The following is a 23,749-nucleotide window of genomic DNA, read 5'->3' as shown; positions in this document are numbered from 1 at the left end:
CTACTATAGTCTGGACTATAGTCTCTACTATAGTCTGGACTATAGTCTCTACTATAGTCTGGACTATAGTCTCTACTATAGTCTGGACTATAGTCTCTACTATAGTCTGGACTATAGTCTCTACTATAGTCTGGACTATAGTCTCTACTATAGTCTGGACTATAGTCTCTACTATAGTCTGGACTATAGTCTCTACTATAGTCTGGACTATAGTCTCTACTATAGTCTGGACTATAGTCTCTACTATAGTCTCTACTATAGTCTGGACTATAGTCTCTACTATAGTCTGGACTATAGTCTCTACTGTAGTCTGGACTATAGTCTCTACTATAGTCTGGACTATAGTCTCTACTATAGTCTGGACTATAGTCTCTACTATAGTCTGGACTATAGTCTCTACTATAGTGTGGACTATAGTCTCTACTATAGTGTGGACTATAGTCTCTACTATAGTCTGGACTATAGTCTCTACTATAGTCTGGACTATAGTCTCTACTATAGTCTGGACTATAGTCTCTACTATAGTCTGGACTATAGTCTCTACTATAGTCTGGACTATAGTCTCTACTATAGTCTGGACTATAGTCTCTACTATAGTCTGGACTATAGTCTCTACTATAGTCTGGACTATAGTCTCTACTATAGTCTGGACTATAGTCTCTACTATAGTCTGGACTATAGTCTCTACTATAGTCTGGACTATAGTCTCTACCATAATCTGGACTATAGTCTCTACCATAATCTGGACTATAGTCTCTACTATAGTCTGGACTATAGTCTCTACTATAGTCTGGACTATAGTCACTACTATAATCTGGACTATAGTCTCTACTATAGTCTGGACTATAGTCTCTACTATAGTCTGGACTATAGTCTCTACTATAGTCTGGACTATAGTCTCTACTATAGTCTGGACTATGGACTCTACTATAGTCTGGACTATAGTCTCTACTATAGTCTGGACTATAGTCTCTACTATAGTCTGGACTATAGTCTCTACTATAGTCTGGACTATAGTCTCTACTATAGTCTGGACTATAGTCTCTACTATAGTCTGGACTATAGTCTCTACTATAGTCTGGACTATAGTATCTACTATAATCTGGACTATAGTCTCTACCATAATCTGGACTATAGTCTCTACTATAATCTGGAATATAGTCTCTACTATTATCTGGACTATAGTCTCTACTATAATCTGGACTATAGTCTCTACTATAGTCTGGACTATGGACTCTACTATAGTCTGGACTATAGTCTGGACTATAGTCCCTACTATAATCTGGACTATAGTCTGGACTATAGTCTCTGCTATAGTCTGAACTATAGTCTCTACTATAGTCTGGACTATAGTCTCTACTATAGTCTGGACTATAGTCTCTACTATAGTCTCTACTGTAGTCTGGGCTATTGTCTCTACTATAGTCTCTACTATAGTCTGGACTATAGTCTCTACTGTAGTCTGGGCTATAGTCTCTACTGTAGTCTGGGCTATAGTATCTACAATAGACTGGACTATAGTATCTACAATAGTCTGGACTATAGTGTCTACTATAGTCTGGACTATAGTCTCTACTATACTCTGGACTATAGTCTCTACTATAGTCTGGACTATAGTCTCTATTATAGTCCTGACTATAGTCTCTACTATAGTCTAGACTATAGTCTCTACTATAGTCTGGACTATAGTCTCTATTATAGTCTGGACTATAGTCTCTATTATAGTTTGGACTATAGTCTGGACTATAGTCGTACATTCTGGCTTATAGTTTCTACTATGGTCTATCAATAAATTAGTTTACCGCCCCGATTTATAGCCCCCCCTATATGCTCGACAACACACGAAAACCCCTACTAATACAAATCTGGAAATGCCAACAAGATACATATAAGTTGGCTCTAGTATGTACAAAACGTAAACTGATGCATGTGAAAATCTGTATTCCCAAAGTGCGTAGTTTTAATATAGAAGCAGCAACATGCTGCAACAGCAACTCATGTGGTATTAGATGTTCATTCGCCTTCTAACAATAGTTTTATGACGCCAAAAAAAAAAGAAAAAAATCTTTCATACACATTCAAATTGCTGCGTAGATAAATGAATGTATAGTGCAGTGATGGGCAAAAATAAATAACAGAGACCGTGGGAAAGAGTGCTGCTATAAAAACAAGGAAATTATTACAATTTTTATTCAGGAGCTCTAAAGCTATCAAAAAAAACGATAACTGACTTATTGCTATAGTGTTGTGTATGTTCTCTTTATGCCTATCACCGCCATTAATGCCAATGGGTATGTGAACTTTTTTGGTCTACATACTCTTGCTGCACTTGTGTATAAGTTCAATTTAATAGATGATGATTTTTTTAGTTTTTTTGTTTTTGGTATTTGTATTTTTGAAAATCCTTTTAAAGTTTTTATTACTTTTTTTCGAACAACAGAAACAGAATTTTTCAACACTTGGTTTGATGTTTTTTTTTTTTTTTTTTTTTGTATGTTTTGACAGAAATTGAGCGTATGAAAGAAAGTTTTTCAATATATGCTTCATATTTTCCTATTTTTTAAAGAAAATTGATGAGGGTATTAAATTTTGTTGCAACAACGAGTATTGAAAAAGATAAACGGAAGTAAAAGTTCAATGTATGAACTACTGGTGCGCAACGCTCCAACACTTCATTGGCAAAAGTTTAAGTCATTTATGAGATGATTTAAATAATGCAGAAGTGTTTCTGTTTAATATTTTTAATGAAGTTCTATATTTTGTTGGAATGCAAAGAAAATGTTGCTCTGTTTTAGACAACTTTTCTATAGAAAAAGTTGCTCTGACTCCGACAACTTTTCTATAGAAAAAGTTGCTCTGACTTTTCTATAGAAAAAGTTGCTCTGACTCAGACAACTTTTCTATAGAAAAAGTTGCTCTGATTCAGACAACTTTTCTATAGAAAAAGTTGCTCTGATTCAGACAACTTTTCTATAGAAAAAGTTGCTCTGATTCAGACAACTTTTCTATAGAAAAAGTTGCTCTGATTCAGACAACTTTTCTATAGAAAAAGTTGCTCTGATTCAGACAACTTTTCTATAGAAAAAGTTGCTCTGATTCAGACAACTTTTCTATAGAAAAAGTTGCTCTGATTCAGACAACTTTTCTATAGAAAAAGTTGCTCTGATGCAGACAACTTTTCTATAGAAAAAGTTGCTTTGATGCAGACAACTTTTCTATAGAAAAAGTTGCTTTGATGCAGACAACTTTTCTATAGAAAAAGTTGCTTTGATGCAGACAACTTTTCTATAGAAAAAGTTGCTTTGATGCAGACAACTTTTCTATAGAAAAAGTTGCTTTGATGCAGACAACTTTTCTATAGAAAAAGTTGCTCTGATGCAGACAACTTTTCTATAGAAAAAGTTGCTCTGATGCAGACAACTTTTCTATAGAAAAAGTTGCTCTGACTCCGACAACTTTTCTATAGAAAAAGTTGCTCTGATGAAGACAACTTTTCTATAGAAAAAGTTGCTCTGATGCAGACAACTTTTCTATAGAAAAAGTTGCTCTGATGCAGACAACTTTTCTATAGAAAAAGTTGCTCTGATGCAGACAACTTTTCTATAGAAAAAGTTGCTCTGATGCAGACAACTTTTCTATAGAAAAAGTTGCTCTGATGCAGACAACTTTTCTATAGAAAAAGTTGCTCTGATGCAGACAACTTTTCTATAGAAAAAGTTGCTCTGATTCAGACAACTTTTCTATAGAAAAAGTTGCTCTGATTCAGACAACTTTTCTATAGAAAAAGTTGCTCTGATTCAGACAACTTTTCTATAGAAAAAGTTGCTCTGATTCAGACAACTTTTCTATAGAAAAAGTTGCTCTGATTCAGACAACTTTTCTATAGAAAAAGTTGCTCTGATTCAGACAACTTTTCTATAGAAAAAGTTGCTCTGATTCAGACAACTTTTCTATAGAAAAAGTTGCTCTGATTCAGACAACTTTTCTATAGAAAATGTTGGTCTCTTTCGGACAACTTTTTTATAGAAAATGTTGCTTTTTTTCAACCAACTTTTTTTAGAAAATGTTGCTGTCAGTTGCACAACTTTTCTATAGAAAAAGTCTAACATTTCATATGTAGTAGATCTGCCTTTTACTATAATTTTCAAAATTAATTTTGCTTTTTATTTTTTATGGCAAACAAAAAATAAAATTTAATTAATCGAAGTACTTGCACTATATGCTTGAAATAATATAATTTTAGCTAAAATTTAATTTACCATAAAAGTTTTTATACATTTTTCGTTATTAGTTTTTACTCTACTAGAAAGTGTAATAAAAAATGAGAACTAATTGTGGTCATAAAAAAATTATATAGTAAATGGTTTAAAACCAATTAAGTAGTGGATTTTCAAAATAGACTAAATAGCTAAAAACACAAAAATGCAATTTTAAAATAATTGCAGACACGTTAAGTTGGGTAGGAAGAGGGTGGTATGAAGTGTGAAAAGCAGAGAAATCAATACATTTGTATTAAAAGTTTATGAATATAAAATATTAGTAATAATGTTGGTAAAAAATATAGAAAGCAAAAAGTGCTAAAGTAGAAAAGTTAATTGTAAAAAAGTAATATTAAACTTCCTCTGGCTCAAGGCAAGGCAGCTGACTATTGGTATTACAAAATCTCGCAGGTTGTGTTGCAATGATCGCTTATGATAGAGAGGAAACAAATAAGTTAAAGATATCAGAACTAGTTGCTTTCTCTCACGAGGTGTGATAAAATAGGGGCTTGATCATTTCTTCCTAGAAGAACATAAAATCTAGGGATTAAAAGTGTTTGCTGTTTCTTTTAAGACATGTTCACACAGGATACGCTTTCAGCCTTTTACAATACTCGATGATCGATTGAACGAGTATGAAAGAGAAAAAACGATCAGATTTAATTCATTCCGACAGTTTATATCCCCCTTATCAGTTTGGTATCTAAAGAGATCAACAAGTGATTAAAACTTGCTGTAAGCGATGATCGATTAAACGAAGGAGGGAAAAGTAAAGATCGGGTTAACTTCAGAGTCTCACCTACTACTGTTTATCCTATCAGATCACGCTGAACGATGATCGATTAGACGAGCATGTATGAGAAAAATGCTAAAGAGCTCTCGATCTGGTTTTGATCGGAATCAATTGCTAAAGCATGATCAAATATGATTCAATCGCAACTCCTAATTAGATCAGATCACAGTCTCTTACTGGCATGAGAATAAATAAGGAAGAAGAGGAAGTTGTCTAGATAAGGAAGAAGAGAAAGTCCTCAAGATCAGTTTTAGTTTTGAAACTTCTACATCATTTGTAAGACATAAAGCATTCAAAAAATGTTAATTTCCTTTTCAATGCTGGATCTTGTTTAGTTTGAAATTCTTGCGACTCTACGTCCAGGATATCTTGATGTGATTTTGATCAGAATCCTACCAAAAGCGTGATCAAATATGGTTCAATCTCAACTCCACAGATCAGCTCACAAACTCATGCTGTCTATGATGATCAATGACATGAAAATACATAAGGGTCGAGGAAGAACAATGAGGTCTACAGATCAGTTTTAGTTCATATGTAAGCCTGATCAATGTATATTCTTATGTAGGATATGCATAGTTTCCAATTTCCTATTCAATTTTGGATTAGAATCCCATAAACTTCAGTATTTCTCCTAAGACCTGTGAGATCTATAATCGATCAAGATCGACTCAAAAGTGTTCAGCTTTCAGAGTTGAAATTGAGTAAATCAGTATGTATGAGAAACAAGATCTTTAGATCGTTTTTAGTTCACGATCCGTCCAATATCTGTATTCCTTGTAAGGTGTAACCCAATACGAGCTTAATCGATATCGACTCCAAATGTCAATATAACTCTATATCATATTTAATTTAGAATTAATTTGACAGATATATATGTCTTCTAAAACGCGATCAAATTGATGCTGAAACCTTTTCAACTTCAAATGAGATTTTGGGCTGTATTTAGTACTCGAGTATGTGTAACACCTAAGGGAGAAGGTAAAGAACGGTGAATCATAATCGAACTACTGGCTTAGTCAAGACCTTTGCACTACCGTGTTCAATTCTAGATCAGAATTAGTTCAAAGAAGAAGGATGTTATCTCTAGATCAAATTGGACGTCCATAATCAAAAATGAACGTATTCAATCCCTACTTCAAATGGTATAGGACATTCAGACAAATGTAATTTCTAATTTTGTGAATTTTTTTCTTTGCTGTATCGCCTAGACGCCCTAATTAAAAACACTTGTTTAATTAGCAATTACATTAGAACAAGATATGTACGTAGCTCCATTTAATCATACATATATGTATGAGTATCTAAAAGTATTTAGGCCTTAATCTATGTTATACACATATGGATAAAGTACGTGTATTCTGTTTGATCTTTTTGACATGGTTTTCATTTCAAACATCAATAAACAATCGCCCAGTGAAGTAAATGAGATTGAACCTGAGGCGATTTGCAATATAGGAAAATACTGTAATAAGTATATTTACTTTTTTCTATAACCCACATACATGTATACATATATAAACCATTGTGAATTAGTAATTCAATGCCAATTCATCTTAGGATAAACATTTGTTAATCCACAAAAATCATACTTGTACAAGGCAAACAAGCAGGCGGCGGCAACATGTCCTGTTTGTGACAAAACATGTTTCCTGGCAAAATAAGAAAAAAAATCGAAAGAAAAAAACAGGAAAAAGAGAAAGTAATATAAAAGAAAATCCCAATCGAAACCAGCAAGTAAAATTAAAGTTTGCAAGTAAGTTGAAAAAAGAAAATTGCTGCATAAAAGTTGGAAATGTTATAAGGATAACACAGTACAAGTGAATTAACTTGTCATCATAGATTCTACTTCAAATGAAACGATTTTCAGTGGTTTATATTTCAATGAATAAAACGAATGTTTAAGCATGATTTTTCTTGTGTTTGTGTGGGTGCTTTTCTAGGAATTTTAAGGTTTTTAAATCTTTTTTAAACGTTAAAAGAAGTATTTGTGTTTGACTGCAAAACCAAAACAGGAGTGACATAAAAAATTAAATAAGATATATAAAATTCCAGTAGCACAAGTCAATATTTAGAAGGGTTTAAAAATAAAGAAAATAAAACTTGATTGTGTTAAGAAAGCCAGAACATACATAAGTAAGAGTTTATGAACTCTCTTTTATGAGTGTTTATGAGATATTCATAAACGTTCCTTGAAATAAATTTTATGTATGAACATTAACATTTTTAACAAGTGAGAAAGTATAGTCGGGGGTGACCGACCATATGTTACCCTACACCAGTTATGAATATTAAATGGGATTTATTTTTCATAATAAAGCATTTATCTTCTATTACCTTGTTCCGATACATTTAAGCAATTTATGGATGAAAAACTAATTTTCTGAAAGAGGCTTTATAGGGGGGCTAGGGGCAAATATGGACCAAGCCCGATAAAATTTTGTAAATATATTTATTTTTACATAATATTTTATTTTGCTGAATTTCATCGGGATATTTGTGTTTATAAGTTAATTTTGGACATTCAAGTAATTTTCTGAAGGGGCATTGTATTGGAGCTAGGGTCAAATGAGGCCCGATCTCTATGAAATTTGGCAAGGTCATCAAGGCTTAGTTGTGCCGCTTTTTATCAATATACAGGTATATTTAACATAATTATGAGCTCAGAAGCCCTTTTCGGGGGGTTCTGTTGTATGGGGGCTAGGTGAAATAATGGACCGATTTTAACCATTTTCGAAAAAATAGTCGAAAAATAGTATATACGAAGTCCAGACGATTAAATACTAGCCCGATGTCAGCACTAGTTCTAGAACGATCATCAAATCGCAGTGTCTCAATGTGCGATCATACCCCTTTAAGAAGTTCAAACTAAAGCGGTTTAATAATAAATGCGGCAAGACCTGGAGTAACAGTGACAACTCCCCCAACTTCTCATTAAAGTGAGAATGAATCGTTTACCTAACGAGAAGGTTCTAGTCTTTCTAGAAAACAGTATGCGAGAAGTTAACAAGATTTAACTTAAGACAAAGACCCAGTTTATTACCAACCGATAGCGAGAATGTTTTGGGAACCAGAAGCAGAGAAATAGATAATACAGCCATGGAAAGTATATAAATATCTGTATCAAAATTGGTTAAGTATCCCTCTGCATTATCTAAATTCATATCTTCCATTTCAGTTCCTAAAAAGTCCGTTATCATTGCTCTGTAGCTCCTGATTTGTTGGGATTTTATTGTTACGAACCGCACGAATATGGGAACCAATTCGCAATGTCTCAAAGTGCAATCATACTCCTTTAAGAAGTTCAAACTAAAGAGGTGTGATAGTTAATGCGGCAAAAACTGGAGTAATAGTGACAACTTCCTAAACTTTAGCTAACAATAAAGATCATCTCCTTTACCTAACGAGAAGGTTCTTTCTAGAAAACAGTATGCAAGAAGTTGGCGAGATTTAACTTAAGACAAAGACTCGGTTTATTACCAACCGATAGCGAGAGTGTTTTGAGAACCTGAAGCAGAGAACTAGATGGTCGAGCCATAGAATGTATATAAATATCTAAATCAAAATAGGTTTAGTATACCTCTGCATTATCTAAGTTCATATCTTCCATATCAGACCCTGTAAAAGTTTGTAGCTCTCGATTTGATAAAATCTTTGGCGAGTCGATTTTCATAGGTAATACTGCACATTTTTGGCCACAGCAGCACGACTATGGGAACCTTGCAAGACAGTCCCACGGAGCTTTATTTCGGCCTAAACTTCTTTTCAACAAAAACACAGTTTAGTACCAAAGTTGTGAAAGCTTTAAGCGACTTATTTCGATCGGCAGAGGTGTATAATAACATAAGATCTAAAAAGATTTTTCTAATTTAAACCACAGTGACTGGATGAACCTTTCCAGTATTGTCCTTCCCACGACAATTGGATCTTCGCTCCGGAACGACCCGATTCCCAATCGGTCAAAGATTGTTAACTCAGCAACAGCTTCATCAACCGGAAGTTTTTTCCCCAGAGAAGAACGAACAGTCGCAGCAAATATGTTACAACAACCTTTCGATTTCAATAACAGCATTGTATAATCGATACAACCTTGACCATTGTGCTGTAGTGAGGCACGGATTTGATCTAAGAGTTTGAATGAATCACATGTCCCAATACGTGGAACAAAGAATCCTCTCAATGTTAAAAAAGAACCAGTTTAAAAAATCCTATTCCATAAGCTTTTAGAATCCTCATTACACGTCAAAAGGAAACAGTAGAAGAAATTCTACTAAATTCTACTAAATTAGTATAGAGATCTGGTTATCCTCTTAACCATAAGATCTTAAGGTAATCGTGGACAAAAGACATCGATGGTATAGTGCGTAAAGCATTTGTAATCGTAAGTACACAAGGAGGGACTTGCGTTGAACGACTTATACAAGAGCTTTTTATCAAACAGCGTAAGCATGAGATCTAGTTTATGTTGATCTGAAGATCATCATGAAGATCAACAAACTGATGAAAGCTTCTTAAATTTTAAATAATATATTAAATCCAAGAATGTTACAAACTTAACCCTAATACCAAGGAAAACAGGTAAGTCTAAGACAATCCCATCAAAAATGCCATAAATTGATGTGACTCCATAAAAACATGACACACACTCTCACATATAAAAAGGACAATATAAAATGACACTTATTTTTAAAAACCTGGGACTACTGATAATGTCATGACTGCTAACTAGGTTAAATTTATATGTACATACATACATATACATATATGCTACCATTTAATACACAAACAGAAGACACATTTCCTTTAACAGAATAAGCAAAATATCCTTAAGTCTTAAAGAATTTAAAGAAGAAATGTTTTCTAAAGTTAACTATTCTACCACTATAAAACATAGAAAAAAAACTATAGGAAAAAATACTGGAAAAACAAGGAAAATATTATCATGTCCTTTTCACACACAAGCAGCTTTTACTGCAAAGGAGACATAGCAACAACTCGTATGTGTAATTCCTTAACGTTTCCATATGGGTATTTATTAATGTGTGTGAAAATGTGTGTTCAGTAATGTCCTTTACCAAAGTGGAGTGAATGTATGTATGTGAGAGTGTGTTTTAAATGATAAGTTCAGGATAAACACGACATTATAAGTCTGTTGCAGACACAAAGTTTTAGTTTTACAATTTTTTTTTTCTCTCTTTCTACTTGGAATGAAGTGTGAATACAACAAAATATTAAAACAAAGCAAAGTAAAAAAAACAACAACAACAACATATTTAAGACAAGAAAAAAAAACTCAAAACATGTCATGTGAATCCTGTTGCTAGAAAACAACAAAAACACCCACAAACATTAGCACTCTATGTTTGTATATATGTATGTATGTATATGGAATATCCTTTAAAGACAATCCCTCCCTTTCCCTACATAGTTTTAGCATTTTTTTCCTAGTTTTTTCTCTTAGTTTACGTTTTGTTTTATTAAACCATCACATCATCAGTTTGTTTTTTGCAGCTTCGAAAAGAAATTTCTTGCTGTGATGTTTTCCAGTTATACATGTAAGCATTTATGTATGTTAGTATGTGTGCAAGTGATTGTATTATTTAAGCATGTGTATTTTCAAAAGGATTTTCTCTACACGTTTACAGTAATTTTTTCTGTTACACTTTTTTCCGGTACTTTGTAGTTTAATAAAGCCAGTTTGTGACAACAACAAAAAAAAAAGAAAACTTTAACTGTCGTGGTCAAGTAAGTGTGTTAAAAAAAAGGACAACGATTATTTGTGTATTTTTTTACATCAGACATGTTATTTTGAAGGGCATGTAAAACCACAGCATAGAAATTCATAAATGTTTTTAAAGCGTTATTTTCCTAAAAAAGGTTTGAGTAATTAATAAATTCTGCAAGGATGTGAACTTTTCAACACGGCAATTTCCAAAATTTCTCTTGGATTTTCTGGCTCACTCGTGATTGTAAGAAGCTGGCAATTGTAAGAAGCTAGTGAAAACAAGCGGAGCTCACTCTTGATTGTAAGAAGCTAGGGAAAACAAGCGGAGGTCAAATAGTCTATTGTGAAGTCCTTAGAGCTATCCCTCCCTATTGCTGCCTACTTAAGAATGTGATGGCTACTATAGGGACACAGTCTGGAGGTTTTGGATTCGATTCCCACCCGTACTAAGTAACTAACTAACTAACTAACTAACTAACTAACTAACTAACTAACTAACTAACTAACTAACTAACTAACTAACTAACTAACTAACTAACTAACTAACTAACTAACTAACTAACTAACTAACTAACTAACTAACTAACTAACTAACTAACTAACTAACTAACTAACTAACTAACTAACTAACTAACTAACTAACTAACTAACTAACTAACTAACTAACTAACTAACTAACTAACTAACTACTAACTAACTAACTAACTAACTAACTAACTAACTAACTAACTAACTAACTAACTAACTAACTAACTAACTAACTAACTAACTAACTAACTAACTAACTAACTAACTAACTAACTAACTAACTAACTAACTAACTAACTAACTAACTAACTAACTAACTAACTAACTAACTAACTAACTAACTAACTAACTAACTAACTAACTAACTACTAACTAACTAACTAACTAACTAACTAACTAACTAACTAACTAACTAACTAACTAACTAACTAACTAACTAACTAACTAACTACTAACTAACTAACTAACTAACTACACTAACTAACTAACTAACCTAACTAACTAACTAACTAACTAACTAACTAACTAACTAACTAACTAACTAACTAACTAACTAACTAACTACTAACTACTACTAACTAACTAACTAATAACTAACTACTACTAACAACTACTAACTAACGACTAACTAACTAACTACGAACTAACTAACTATACTACTACACTAACTAACTAACTAACTAACTAACTAACTAACTAACTAACGAACTAACTAAACTAAGCTAACTAACTAACTTAAGCTAACTGACACTAACTAACTAACGAACTAACTAACTAACTAAACTAACTACTAACTAACTAACCTAACTAACTAACTAACTAACTTAACTAACGAACTAACTAACTAACTTACTAACTACTAACTAACTAACTAACGAACTACATAACATAACTAACTAACTAACTAACGAACTAACTAAACTAACTAACTACTAACTAACTAACTAACTAACTAACTAACTAACTAACTAACTAACTAACTAACTAACTAACTAACTAACTAAACAGAACTAAACTAACTAACTAACTAACTAACTAAACTAACTAACGAACTAACTAACTAACTAACTAACTAACTAACTAACTAACTAACTAACTAACTAACTAACTAACTAACTAACTAACTACTAACCTAACTAACTAACTAACTACTAACTAACTAACTAACTAACTAACTAACTAACTAACTAACTAACTAACTAACTAACTAACTAACTAACTAACTAACTAACTAACTAACTAACTAACTAACTAACTAACTAACTAACTAACTAACTAACTAACTAACTAACTAACTAACTAACTAACTAACTAACTAACTAACTAACTAACTAACTAACTAACTAACTAACTAACTGACTAACTGACTAACTGACTAACTAACTAACTAACTTCCTAACTTTTACGATCTTAGGGATGTCTACATACAAAATTAACGAATGTTTATCAGGACCGCGGAAGACAAGGCCAAGAAATTTTCGATAATTTGGTAAAAGTGAAAAGTGGTTTTAATTAAATGTCGATACAGTATCGTCTAAGTTGGGACAGGAAGTGAATCACGGCCGAGATGAGAACCATAAGAGGAGAAGAGATAAGAGTTTTTTACAAAATTTAACCGAGACTTTGATCCTCGTTTTCCCCCTAAGCCACCACCCAATTGCTCTTTGATATTTGAAATCTATTCAATAACAATTCGTTCTCACCAATACAGGTGACCCATATTTAAAGGGAACCGAATAAGATGTCATGTCTGGTATGATAATGATAATTAGATCCTTCTAAGGAATCCGAATCCGGCTAGATCTAGAATCACAAGTTATATAAGTAATATAATTAAGCTGAGAAACCGTCTCAACAAAAAAAATCCTAAGAATAAGACTAAAAATTCCCCAACTCTTATTAGATATTACTTTTGTTCCAAAGTCTGTGGGTGGATAAATCGCCATCACGAGTAACTTCAAATTCGAAAACTGTCAAAGGAACTTGCTCATTTGAACCAATTTTTGCACCAGGAACCATATCGAGTGAAGGGTGTGCTAGAGTTCGAATGTTCACAAACCGCTGGACTAGTTCCTTCTAATCAAATTTCCTAAAGGGTTTCATGCGAATTGTGTTTGAATATTCACAAATTGCTGTACTATTTTCTTTAAATTAACTAACAAAAATTTATGTCTTCTTTAAGAGCCAAAAAATAATAATTAATCCAAAACCAAAGTTCTTCTTCAGGCTCTTTCTCAAACACTCTAAATATTTTTCATAATTATTAAGAAAATCTCTTATATATTCATTAAACTCAAATTTCATTAAAGATTACTACAGACATTTTGGAATGTTTGGAATTTTATTTTAACAATTTTTTGTGTGTGTCACTAAATATTCCTTCCCATACCATAACCATTTCATTCCAAAAACACCACATATGGTCTTACAACACGCACTATTTGATGATGTTATTTAATGTGGAGCATTTATGTTTGAGGAATTTATTGCAATACAATTTTTTATTACTTTTTTTTTAATATTATTTTTCTATTATTTAGAACTTTCTGTTGGCAGGAAGAAGAATCCTTTATTGTACTGACACAGGAAGAATCCTTTATTGTTAAGATTGTGGTAGTATTTTGTTGAGACAAATGTTTGCTATTGTTAGGAAAAATTTAAAGTTTTTTCGGTTTTGAGAAGGTCACTTCAGACTCTTCATTGTTTGTAGCTAATCAAAGGTCCTGCGTACTACTGCAGAAATTGGATCTATGCTTAGGAACGACTCCAAAGAATTAGTCATGGGATTAGCTACACATGAATTTCCTTTAGTGAAGAGGTCAAGGTCTGTCAGAGAGTACCTTAAAGTAATAGATCCCTAATGTAACCAGTCACAGGAATAGTTTTGTTCAAACACATCGTATTTGTAGACCAATTGAATAGGGTCTTGAGTTGTCGACTTAACCTTACACATTTTTTACTTTATTCATCCTATATTCCTGATTAAGTAGGTGGGTCTATATTCATTATTATGATTATTATTTCTGTCTACTTGTAAGACTGTTCAACCATTTATTATGATCTATATTTTCTTTCCACAAACTGCTGTTGCTGCTGCTGGCGGCTTTAAATCTGATAACAGTAGGTGGTGGTTGCAAAACTTTTTAGTGTCACTTGTATTTCTTTTAAATTTGAAACTTCTGTCATTTTAACTGACTTTTCTTCTCTACTGAAAGTCTTTTGTGTAAGAATTTTCTTTAGAATTCCGGCGAAAGCAACAATTGTGTCCTTGTTCGAGAACATGCATGTGTATTTTTATTGTGAATTGTAAAGTTTTTTTTTTATTTCAATATGGTATTTATGTGTTTCGTTTCCGGAACTCTTCCTGCTGCTCTATACAGTTTTACATATTTTCCAGGATTGTAGAAGAGAATGGTTGTTCTTTATGTTGATTTTATTGTCGTCATATAAGAATAAGGCAGGCATACAGAGAGGAAAAGGATTGGACACTTTTAAAGAAGATTTCTTTCATGAAAACCTATTTAGGCAACGACAACTTAACGTCGTCAGTTTGGTAACACATTATTATTTTTTTTTTGTTAATTAGTTAATGCTGTTGATTTGCTTGTTGTTAGTTTGACAACTATCCGTACATAATTTCACAACGGATGTTATTCAAAAATTATAAACACTTTGGTGTCAATTTGGTACCAGACGTGTATAATTTTAAAACGTCTTTTTTTCCTCTGTGTAAATAACGCTTCAATAACTTGCTTGAATTCTATACACAAAAATACTAAATTGTATCACATCGCTACTGGAAGTACGGAGTACATGTTGCTGAGGTATAAGTGCGAACATGAACTGGACACATTGGACCACTATATACAAACATTGGACGTTCGCGATCTCATAACAGAGACAGAAATTGTTGGCAAGTGTAAGGCACGACGTGAGAGAGAAGGTCAAGGTCATGCGGAACATTAGAGCAAACATCTGTAGGCATATGTTTCGTCACTGATAGCTGGGATCTACTCTGAAAACACAGAAACTGATCATAACACTAGCATCAGGAACCGAGCTGTAATGTAATCTATAAAATAGAGTTGCGCTAACATATTTTCCCCTAAGCAGAAGGCAATTAGGGCGATATTGGTAAATGAAGTTAAAGCTAAGACCGTATTAGACTTCAATAGAGCCATAACCGAAAACTGTTCCAGTGGTAAGCACCAGATCGCTCGGGAAAATAGTTAATGAAAGAGCAAACATGGAAGGAAACAGAAGAGTACGGAGAATGTCGAGATGAGAAACATGAAACACTTTCCGTTATTCCGTTATCTCATACGCTCACTTAGAATAATGGAACAGAGATCCGATGGGTTGACCCTCACACAAAATTGCACGAACGGATTCAGAGTATAGAGAATGTCGATATGACAGTGAAACGCTGAAACATTTTCCGTTATTCTTATACCATACGGTCACTTAGAATAAAGGAATGGTGGATAGGACCACAAAGATTCAATGGTGTGACCCTACAAAAAATTGCACTAACGGATTCAGACGAATACAGAGATGACAGTGAAACGCTTAAACACTCCGTTATTGCCAGGTGGTCGCTCAAATTAGATTAAAATATAATTATTTCTGAACTTCAGCCGCTCAGAACTATACATTTCATCCAATTCGGATTCGGATGAATGTAGAGCATGCGGATATTACAATACAATTCCGGAACACTTCTTAGAAGAGACATCAGTCAGGAACAATGATTATAAAATTCTGAGAAACTACGTTCAAGAATCTATGTTTCAGACAATAATAACTCTTTTTCATAGATCTCTACATTTAGCAACATTTTTCATGTATAGCACCCGATGTAGTGTACGTACATCCCACCTTCAGCCTATTTAAGTCAAACCTTTATCATGAATTTTGAACTTAATCTATTTTGTCCATTTAGATTAGTACAGGCTACCAGAAAGAAGACAATTCTATTAAGACATCGCCATGTTAAAGTAACGCGTACCTTTAGGTTCTGAATCGGTCCCTACCTCGAAATGAAGAAACCTAAATTTGTCTATGGCGATGTAACTAATTGCTGGATTTATTAAACGCAACTTTAGTTAGCAACTAATTTCGGTTTTTGAATCTATTAAGTGTCCTATAAAATTGTGGGATTTAACTCGTTTAATACCTCGTTTAAGCTAGAGGAGATTGTCTACTTGAAGGGGACCATTTGAATGGTGCCCCAAATATTTTTGGAACAGTTTTTTTGTTAACGCATAGGTTTGGTTTATAAAATTCTACTGGAAGGTTTTGGGTTTAATTTTAATTTAAGTTCTTTTCCTCCCATTTACGATTTAAATCTTTCAAAGCGCTGGCCTTAATTTATGTCCTAGTATCATATTTATGTTGTAGAGTATTTATTTTAATATTCGTATTATTTTTATTTTCGTTACTGTCTCACTGTCATTGCATACTAGAGTACTATTTGGTTGTAGGTGTGCATAAATAGGATTCCTTTTTCATTTCATGTCTTTTTTTCTTTATCTTCTCATTGTCATTTTTGTCATCATTCTTTCTATCGTTGGTTGGTGTTGGTGGTGTTCGTCGTATTCCTCATTTTTCTAGAGTCATAAATGTAGTACTTTAAGCCTTTGAATGACATTTTAATGTTATAATTTTCCGTCTGACAGTGGTAAAACCATTATGTGGTTGCGGTACGTTTTGTGGTGATATTTTTATTTTTATTGTTCTATTTATTTATGTGGGGAAATTAGAAAATGTACAACAGGACTTTTAAATCGGAGGAAATTAAATTAAAGAATTGAAATAAACATTTTTTTTTAAGTTTTTTTATATAACTTCACTGTTCTAGTTTAATTCTAGAACAGTTCTAGTTCAGTTCTAGTTCAGTTCTAGTTCAGTTCTAGTTCAGTTCTAGTTCAGTTCTAGTTCAGTTCTAGTTCAGTTTCTAGTTCAGTTCTAGTTCAGTTCTAGTTCAGTTCTAGTTCAGTTCTAGTTCAGTTCTAGTTCAGTTCTAGTTCAGTTCTAGTTTCAGTTCTAGTTCAGTTCTAGTTCAGTTTAGTTCAGTCTAGTTCAGTTCTAGTTCAGTTCTAGTTAGTTCTAGTTCAGTTCTAGTTCAGTTCTAGTTCAGTTCTAGTTCAGTTCTAGTTCAGTTCTAGTTCAGTTCTAGTTCAGTTCTAGTTCAGTTCTAGTTCAGTTCTAGTTCTAGTTCAGTTCTAGTTCAGTTCTAGAGTTCAGTTCTAGTTCTAGTTCGTTCTTATTCTGTTGTAGTTCTGTTCTAGTTCTGTTCTAGTTCTGTTCTAGTTCTGTTCTAGTTCTAGTTCTGTTCTAGTTCTGTTCTAGTTCTGTTCTAGTTCTGTTCTAGTTCTGTTCTAGTTCTGTTCTAGTTATGTTCTAGTTCAGATCTATTCTAGTTCTGTTCTAGTTCTGTTCTAGTTCTGTTCTAGTTCTGTTCTAGTTCTGTTCTAGTTCTGTTCTAGTTCTGTTCTAGTTCTGTTCTAGTTCTGTTCTAGTTCTGTTCTAGTTCTGTTCTAGTTCTGTTCTAGTTCTGTTTTAGTTCTGTTCTAGTTCTGTTCTAGTTCTAGTTCTGTTCTAGTTCTGTTCTAGTTCTGTTCTAGTTCTGTTCTAGTTCTGTTCTAGTTCTGTTCTAGTTCTGTTCTAGTTCTGTTCTAGTTCTGTTCTAGTTCTGTTCTAGTTCTGTTCTAGTTCTGTTCTAGTTCTGTTCTAGTTCTGTTCTAGTTCTGTTCTAGTTTCTGTTCTAGTTCTGTTCTAGTTCTGTTCTAGTTCTGTTCTAGTTCTGTTCTAGTCTGTTCTAGTTCTGTTCTAGTTCTGTTCTAGTTCTGTTCTAGTTCTGTTCTAGTTCTGTTCTAGTTCTGTTCTAGTTCTGTTCTAGTTCTGTTCTAGTTCTGTTCTAGTTCTGTTCTAGTTCTGTTCTAGTTCTGTTCTAGTTCTGTTTCTAGTTCTGTTCTAGTTCTGTTCTAGTTTCGTTCTAGTTCTGTTCTAGTTCTGTTCTAGTTCTGTTCTAGTTCTGTTCTAGTTCTGTTCTAGTTCTGTTCTAGTTCTGTTCTAGTTCTGTTCTAGTTTCTGTTCTAGTTCTGTTCTAGTTTCTGTTCTAGTTCTAGTTCTAGTTCTGTTCTAGTTCTAGTTCTGTTCTAGTTCTGTTCTAGTTCTGTTCTAGTTCTGTTCTAGTTCTGTTCTAGTTTCTGTTCTAGTTCTGTTCTAGGTTTCCTGTTCTAGTTCTGTTCTAGTTCTGTTCTAGTTCTGTTCTAGTTCTGTTCTAGTTCTTGTCTAGTTCTGTTCTAGTTCTGTTCTAGTTCTGTTCTAGTTCTGTTCTAGTTCTGTTCTAGTTCTGTTCTAGTTCTGTTCTAGTTTGTTCTAGTTCCTGTTCTAGTTCTGTTCTAGTTCTGTGCTAGTTCTGTTCTAGTTCTGTTCTTAGTTCAGTTTAATTCAGCTCTAATGTTATAGGATGTTTTTATATATGTATTTCTTATTATAAAAGATTATTTGATACAACTTTAAACGTTTACATGCCAGTAATGTAATTCATAATTTATTCCCTCCTCTGCAAAGCAATATTTTTAAAAAACTTGATTTTTGCTCACAAAACCCGTTTAAAATTTCCTAGAAATGTGGCAAAATATGTATTTTGAAACATGTTTTTTTACGTTTCTTTAAAAAAGTAATGAATTCTCCAAATTTAAATTTCAAACACAAGTGCAAGTAAAGAATACACAGTCTGTTATATCAAAAACCTTTCAAAAACAAATATCTACAGACATACGTTTAAAAGCGTATGTTAAACGTAACATTCAGCTATATGAATTTTTCAAAATTTTAAATATTTGATTCTAAAAAACAAACACCCACACAAATTTACATACGCAAACAGTTACCCACACACGAACTCTGACATGACACAATGCCCAGAAAACCAAGTCATAACATTCGTCAGTTGTACAACATTATAATCGTGAGAGTACGTGCGAAAACGTCTGTTGCCATTTTTGTGGCAAATAGAAAATAAATGAAAAAAAGTTTAGATTGAAATGTTAAATGAACACACAACCGCCAAAATATTTTGAAAACACATACGCGAGACATTTGAAGGCATATGGATGTGATTCCACTGAATGAACGTTTAATGTGTGGCACTTAGATTGTTACAACAATGGAAAAGAAATAGAAAAAAAATTTAAAATTTTCTGAATTTTACCAAAAAAATCTTAATCAATTCCATCTCTGCTAAAATATTTGCCAAATGCGTATATGTGTGTGAGTACGTTTTCGTAGGAATGAGTGTGTGTGTTTTTGTATTTTCCCTGCATGTTTATTTCCGTTTCCTGTTATCATAATATTACGAATAAACACACGTCTGTCATGATGAGAACGATTATGATTTACATTTATTCCATTTTATTTAATATTTTCTGTGTATTATTGTTGTAATAGAGGAAGTAATGTTTGTTATTGTTGTTATATTGCTTATTTTGCCCTAGATAAATGCCAAAGAAAAGGGCTGCAATACATGAATATTTGTAATAACAATTCACAAAAAAATAATAAGTACATAAATATGTATAATGATTTGAAATTAGACAACAGGGCAGAACAATAAAAGGCACCTGGAGGAAAATGATAACTTTAAAGGTTATTCGTCTTCAAATTTATGAGTTTAAGGAAAAAATGTCTAGTGCAATAAACTTTGATTACACTGGTACAAACTGGTACCAACTGGTACCCAACTACTATTTGAAACGGTTATTCCCCAAAAATTCCTGTATCAAGTGTTATCTTATTTCCTCACAAACCCTTGGCACCCCTTAAGCAAAAGTTTGAACATTTTCTTTCAAATAGCACCTCATGTTTATTTAACAATATAAGAACATGTGAAGAATTTCTTCCCCTATTTGTGGGTTCATAAAACGTGTACCAGAGAATTGTTTTTTTGGCTCGAACCGTGTTTTCTTTCTTTTGTTTTTTTTTTTGTATTTTGTTGTAAGAAGAAGCCTTAAAGGCATCCAAATACAATTTTCCGCACGCACTTACAATTTCGACATAAAAATATAAACGAATAAAATTGGATTTTTTCGTTTAGCAATTCAACTGCTAAACTGCACGAAAATAGAAAAAAACGAGACACTTGGAACAGAAAATTATTGGATAGAAAAGAAAATAGAATTGAATAAAAATACCATAATAATGATAAAATAGAATAATGTGAAACAGTCATGGATAGAAGTGTTCGAACAATAACATAGTGTATTCTATCGTTTAGTCTACAGTCTAGTCTATAGTCTAGTCTATAGTCTAGTCTATAGTCTAGTCTATAGTCTAGTCTATAGTCTAGTCTATAGTCTAGTCTATAGTCTAGTCTATAGTCTAGTCTATAGTCTAGTCTATAGTCTAGTCTATAGTCTAGTCTATAGTCTAGTCTATAGTCTAGTCTATAGTCTAGTCTATAGTCTAGTCTATAGTCTAGTCTATAGTCTAGTCTATAGTCTAGTCTATAGTCTAGTCTATAGTCTAGTCTATAGTCTAGTCTATCTATAGTCTAGTCTATAGTCTAGTCTATAGTCTAGTCTATAGTCTAGTCTATAGTCTAGTCTATCTCTAGTCTATAGTCTAGTCTATAGTCTAGTCTATAGTCTAGTCTATAGTCTAGTCTATAGTCTAGTCTATAGTCTAGTCTATAGTCTAGTCTATAGTCTATTATAGTCTAGTCTATAGTCTAGTCTATAGTCTAGTCTATAGTCTAGTCTATAGTCTAGTCTACAGTCTAGTCTATAGTCTAGTCTATAGTCTAGTCTATAGTCTAGTCTATAGTCTAGTCTATAGTCTAGTCTATAGTCTAGTCTATAGTCTAGTCTATAGTCTAGTCTATAGTCTAGTCTATAGTCTAGTCTATAGTCTAGTCTATAGTCTAGTCTATAGTCTAGTCTATAGTCTAGTCTATAGTCTAGTCTATAGTCTAGTCTATAGTCTAGTCTATAGTCTAGTCTATAGTCTAGTCTATAGTCTAGTCTATAGTCTAGTCTATAGTCTAGTCTATAGTCTAGTCTATAGTCTAGTCTATAGTCTAGTCTATAGTCTAGTCTATAGTCTAGTCTATATAGTCTATAGTCTAGTCTATAGTCTAGTCTATAGTCTAGTCTATAGTCTAGTCTATAGTCTAGTCTATAGTCTAGTCTATAGTCTAGTCTATAGTATAGTCTATAGTCTAGTCTATAGTCTAGTCTATAGTCTAGTCTATAGTCTAGTCTATAGTCTAGTCTATAGTCTAGTCTATAGTCTAGTCTATAGTCTAGTCTATAGTCTAGTCTATAGTCTAGTCTATAGTCTAGTCTATAGTCTAGTCTATAGTCTAGTCTATAGTCTAGTCTATAGTCTAGTCTATAGTCTAGTCTATAGTCTAGTCTATAGTCTAGTCTATAGTCTAGTCTATAGTCTAGTCTATAGTCTAGTCTATAGTCTAGTCTATAGTCTAGTCTATAGTCTAGTCTATAGTCTAGTCTATAGTCTAGTCTATAGTCTAGTCTATAGTCTAGTCTATAGTCTAGTCTATAGTCTAGTCCATAGTCTAGTCTATAGTCTAGTCTATAGTCTAGTCTATAGTCTATAGTCTAGTCTAGTCTATAGTCTAGTCTATAGTCTAGTCTATAGTCTAGTCTATAGTCTAGTCTATAGTCTAGTCTATAGTCTAGTCTATAGTCTAGTCTATAGTCTAGTCTATAGTCTAGTCTAGTCTATAGTCTAGTCTATAGTCTAGTCTATAGTCTATAGTCTATAGTCTATAGTCTATAGTCTATAGTCTAGTCTAGTCTAGTCTAGTCTATAGTCTAGTCTATAGTCTAGTCTATAGTCTAGTCTATAGTCTAGCCAATAGTCTAGCCAATAGTCTAGCCTATCGTCTGGTCTATAGGGTTGTCTATAGTCTAGTCTATAGTCTAGTTCTTGTATATAATCTAGCTACTATCTCTAGCATACACTGCAAATTTCGTATCTTTTCACTTTGTATGAAAACGTTTACCTTTCACTGTCCAATACAGGACAAAGTGTATATGAACTTATATCCTGTATTAAAACCACAATTACACAACCACATCTAACAATAATATTTATCTAATGCCACCACTACAGGTGCATAAATTCATATATTTTAATTTTTTTTTTTTTTTTGTTATTGTAACTGTCATTAAGTATGAATTTCGATAAGTTTTTGTCTATCCATAGATACCACAACAGCACCAAACATACATACATACACCTGTGGGTGGTGGTTCACGTGAGTTCATGTGTCTATATGTATAATAATGACATTTAATATAATTGTTTACATTTTTATCTATTTCCTTCCTTCCGTTTAAATGTAATTTGAAAAATGACAAAAAAAATAAAAGTAAAACAAATCACTAACGTTATTTTTGTTGGTGTTAAAAATCAATTTCTGTTAAAACGAAATGATTGAATTTATTTTAAACGAAATCACTTCAATTATACGTAATTTTCAACTTGATTTATTTTGAAATAAATAAATTATTTATTAAGCATTTATTGCTTCGTCGTATGTAGTATGTACATTTAATATTAAGGCGATGTTAAAAATGAATTTCAGATTTTGATTGTTTTTTAATAACTAGATTACTGAAATCTGTTAGAAAGGAAGCCATAGAAAATCACTTACCTTATTTAAATCCATTAGTTAGCTTAATATGTTGGTATGATGTCTGGTAATGAATTCGAGTCCAACGTTGAGTAGATTCCTTGATGATATGTGGTCCATTTTGTGGTTCATTTAGGTGGTTTGTTGATAATTCCCTTCAACTGTAAAATATTGATTTTGTACTTACTCTTCACTGTAAAGAAATAATAAAAGTGAATTAATTAATTTAGTCATTAGAGATATAAAAACATTAATATTAAATAAACAATTGGGAAATGATGGCATAGACTATAACGTGATTGTAATGACTAAAATGAACTAGATAGATAGTCCTAACGATCGTCATCCTGTAGTCTTAACCATAGTCAATCTACAGTATGACTGTTGTCCAGAATACAGTCAATCTACAGGCTAGACTATAGTCAGAACATAGTCCAGAGTATAGTAAGTCCATGATTCGGATTTTAGTCAATCTATAGCCAGCCATTAGTCTTGACTGCAGCCAGTCTATAGTCCTGTGAGTTCTAGTCAGTCTATGATCTAGACTATACTCAGTCTGTAGTTCAGATAATAGTTAGTCTATAGTCCAGACTATTGTCAGTTTTTAGTGCTGACAATAGTCAGTCTATAGATTTAACTATAACCAGTCTATGATGTGGACTTTCTTCTGTTGACGGACGAACTAAAGAAGCTTTAACTCATATTTAATACAGATTTTCTACTTGTCATATAAATTGTAAATATTATTCCAACAATTAGATAAATTAAGCAAATAT

The 23,749-nt window shown here is 32.6% G+C and overlaps 1 long non-coding RNA gene across 1 annotated transcript in view; it reads right to left on the bottom strand.

The window, feature by feature from the left end:
- LOC119608198 overlaps positions 1 to 23,162 on the bottom strand; it is a 167,775-nt gene extending 144,613 nt beyond the window's left edge. Inside the window, exon 1 of the long non-coding RNA XR_005231803.1 lies at positions 22,995 to 23,162. This is a non-coding gene — a long non-coding RNA (uncharacterized LOC119608198). The remainder of the gene's footprint in view (positions 1 to 22,994) is intronic.
- Between the last annotated feature and the right edge of the window lie 587 nt (positions 23,163 to 23,749).

The sequence above is a fragment of the Lucilia sericata genome, unplaced genomic scaffold, assembly GCF_015586225.1.
Source record: "Lucilia sericata isolate MDLA Ls3-8-SP2 unplaced genomic scaffold, ASM1558622v1 Contig000806F_arrow, whole genome shotgun sequence".
Taxonomy (NCBI): domain Eukaryota; kingdom Metazoa; phylum Arthropoda; class Insecta; order Diptera; family Calliphoridae; genus Lucilia; species Lucilia sericata.
Note: the sequence above shows the minus strand (reverse complement) of the source record. Positions and strands in the feature narration are given on the sequence as shown.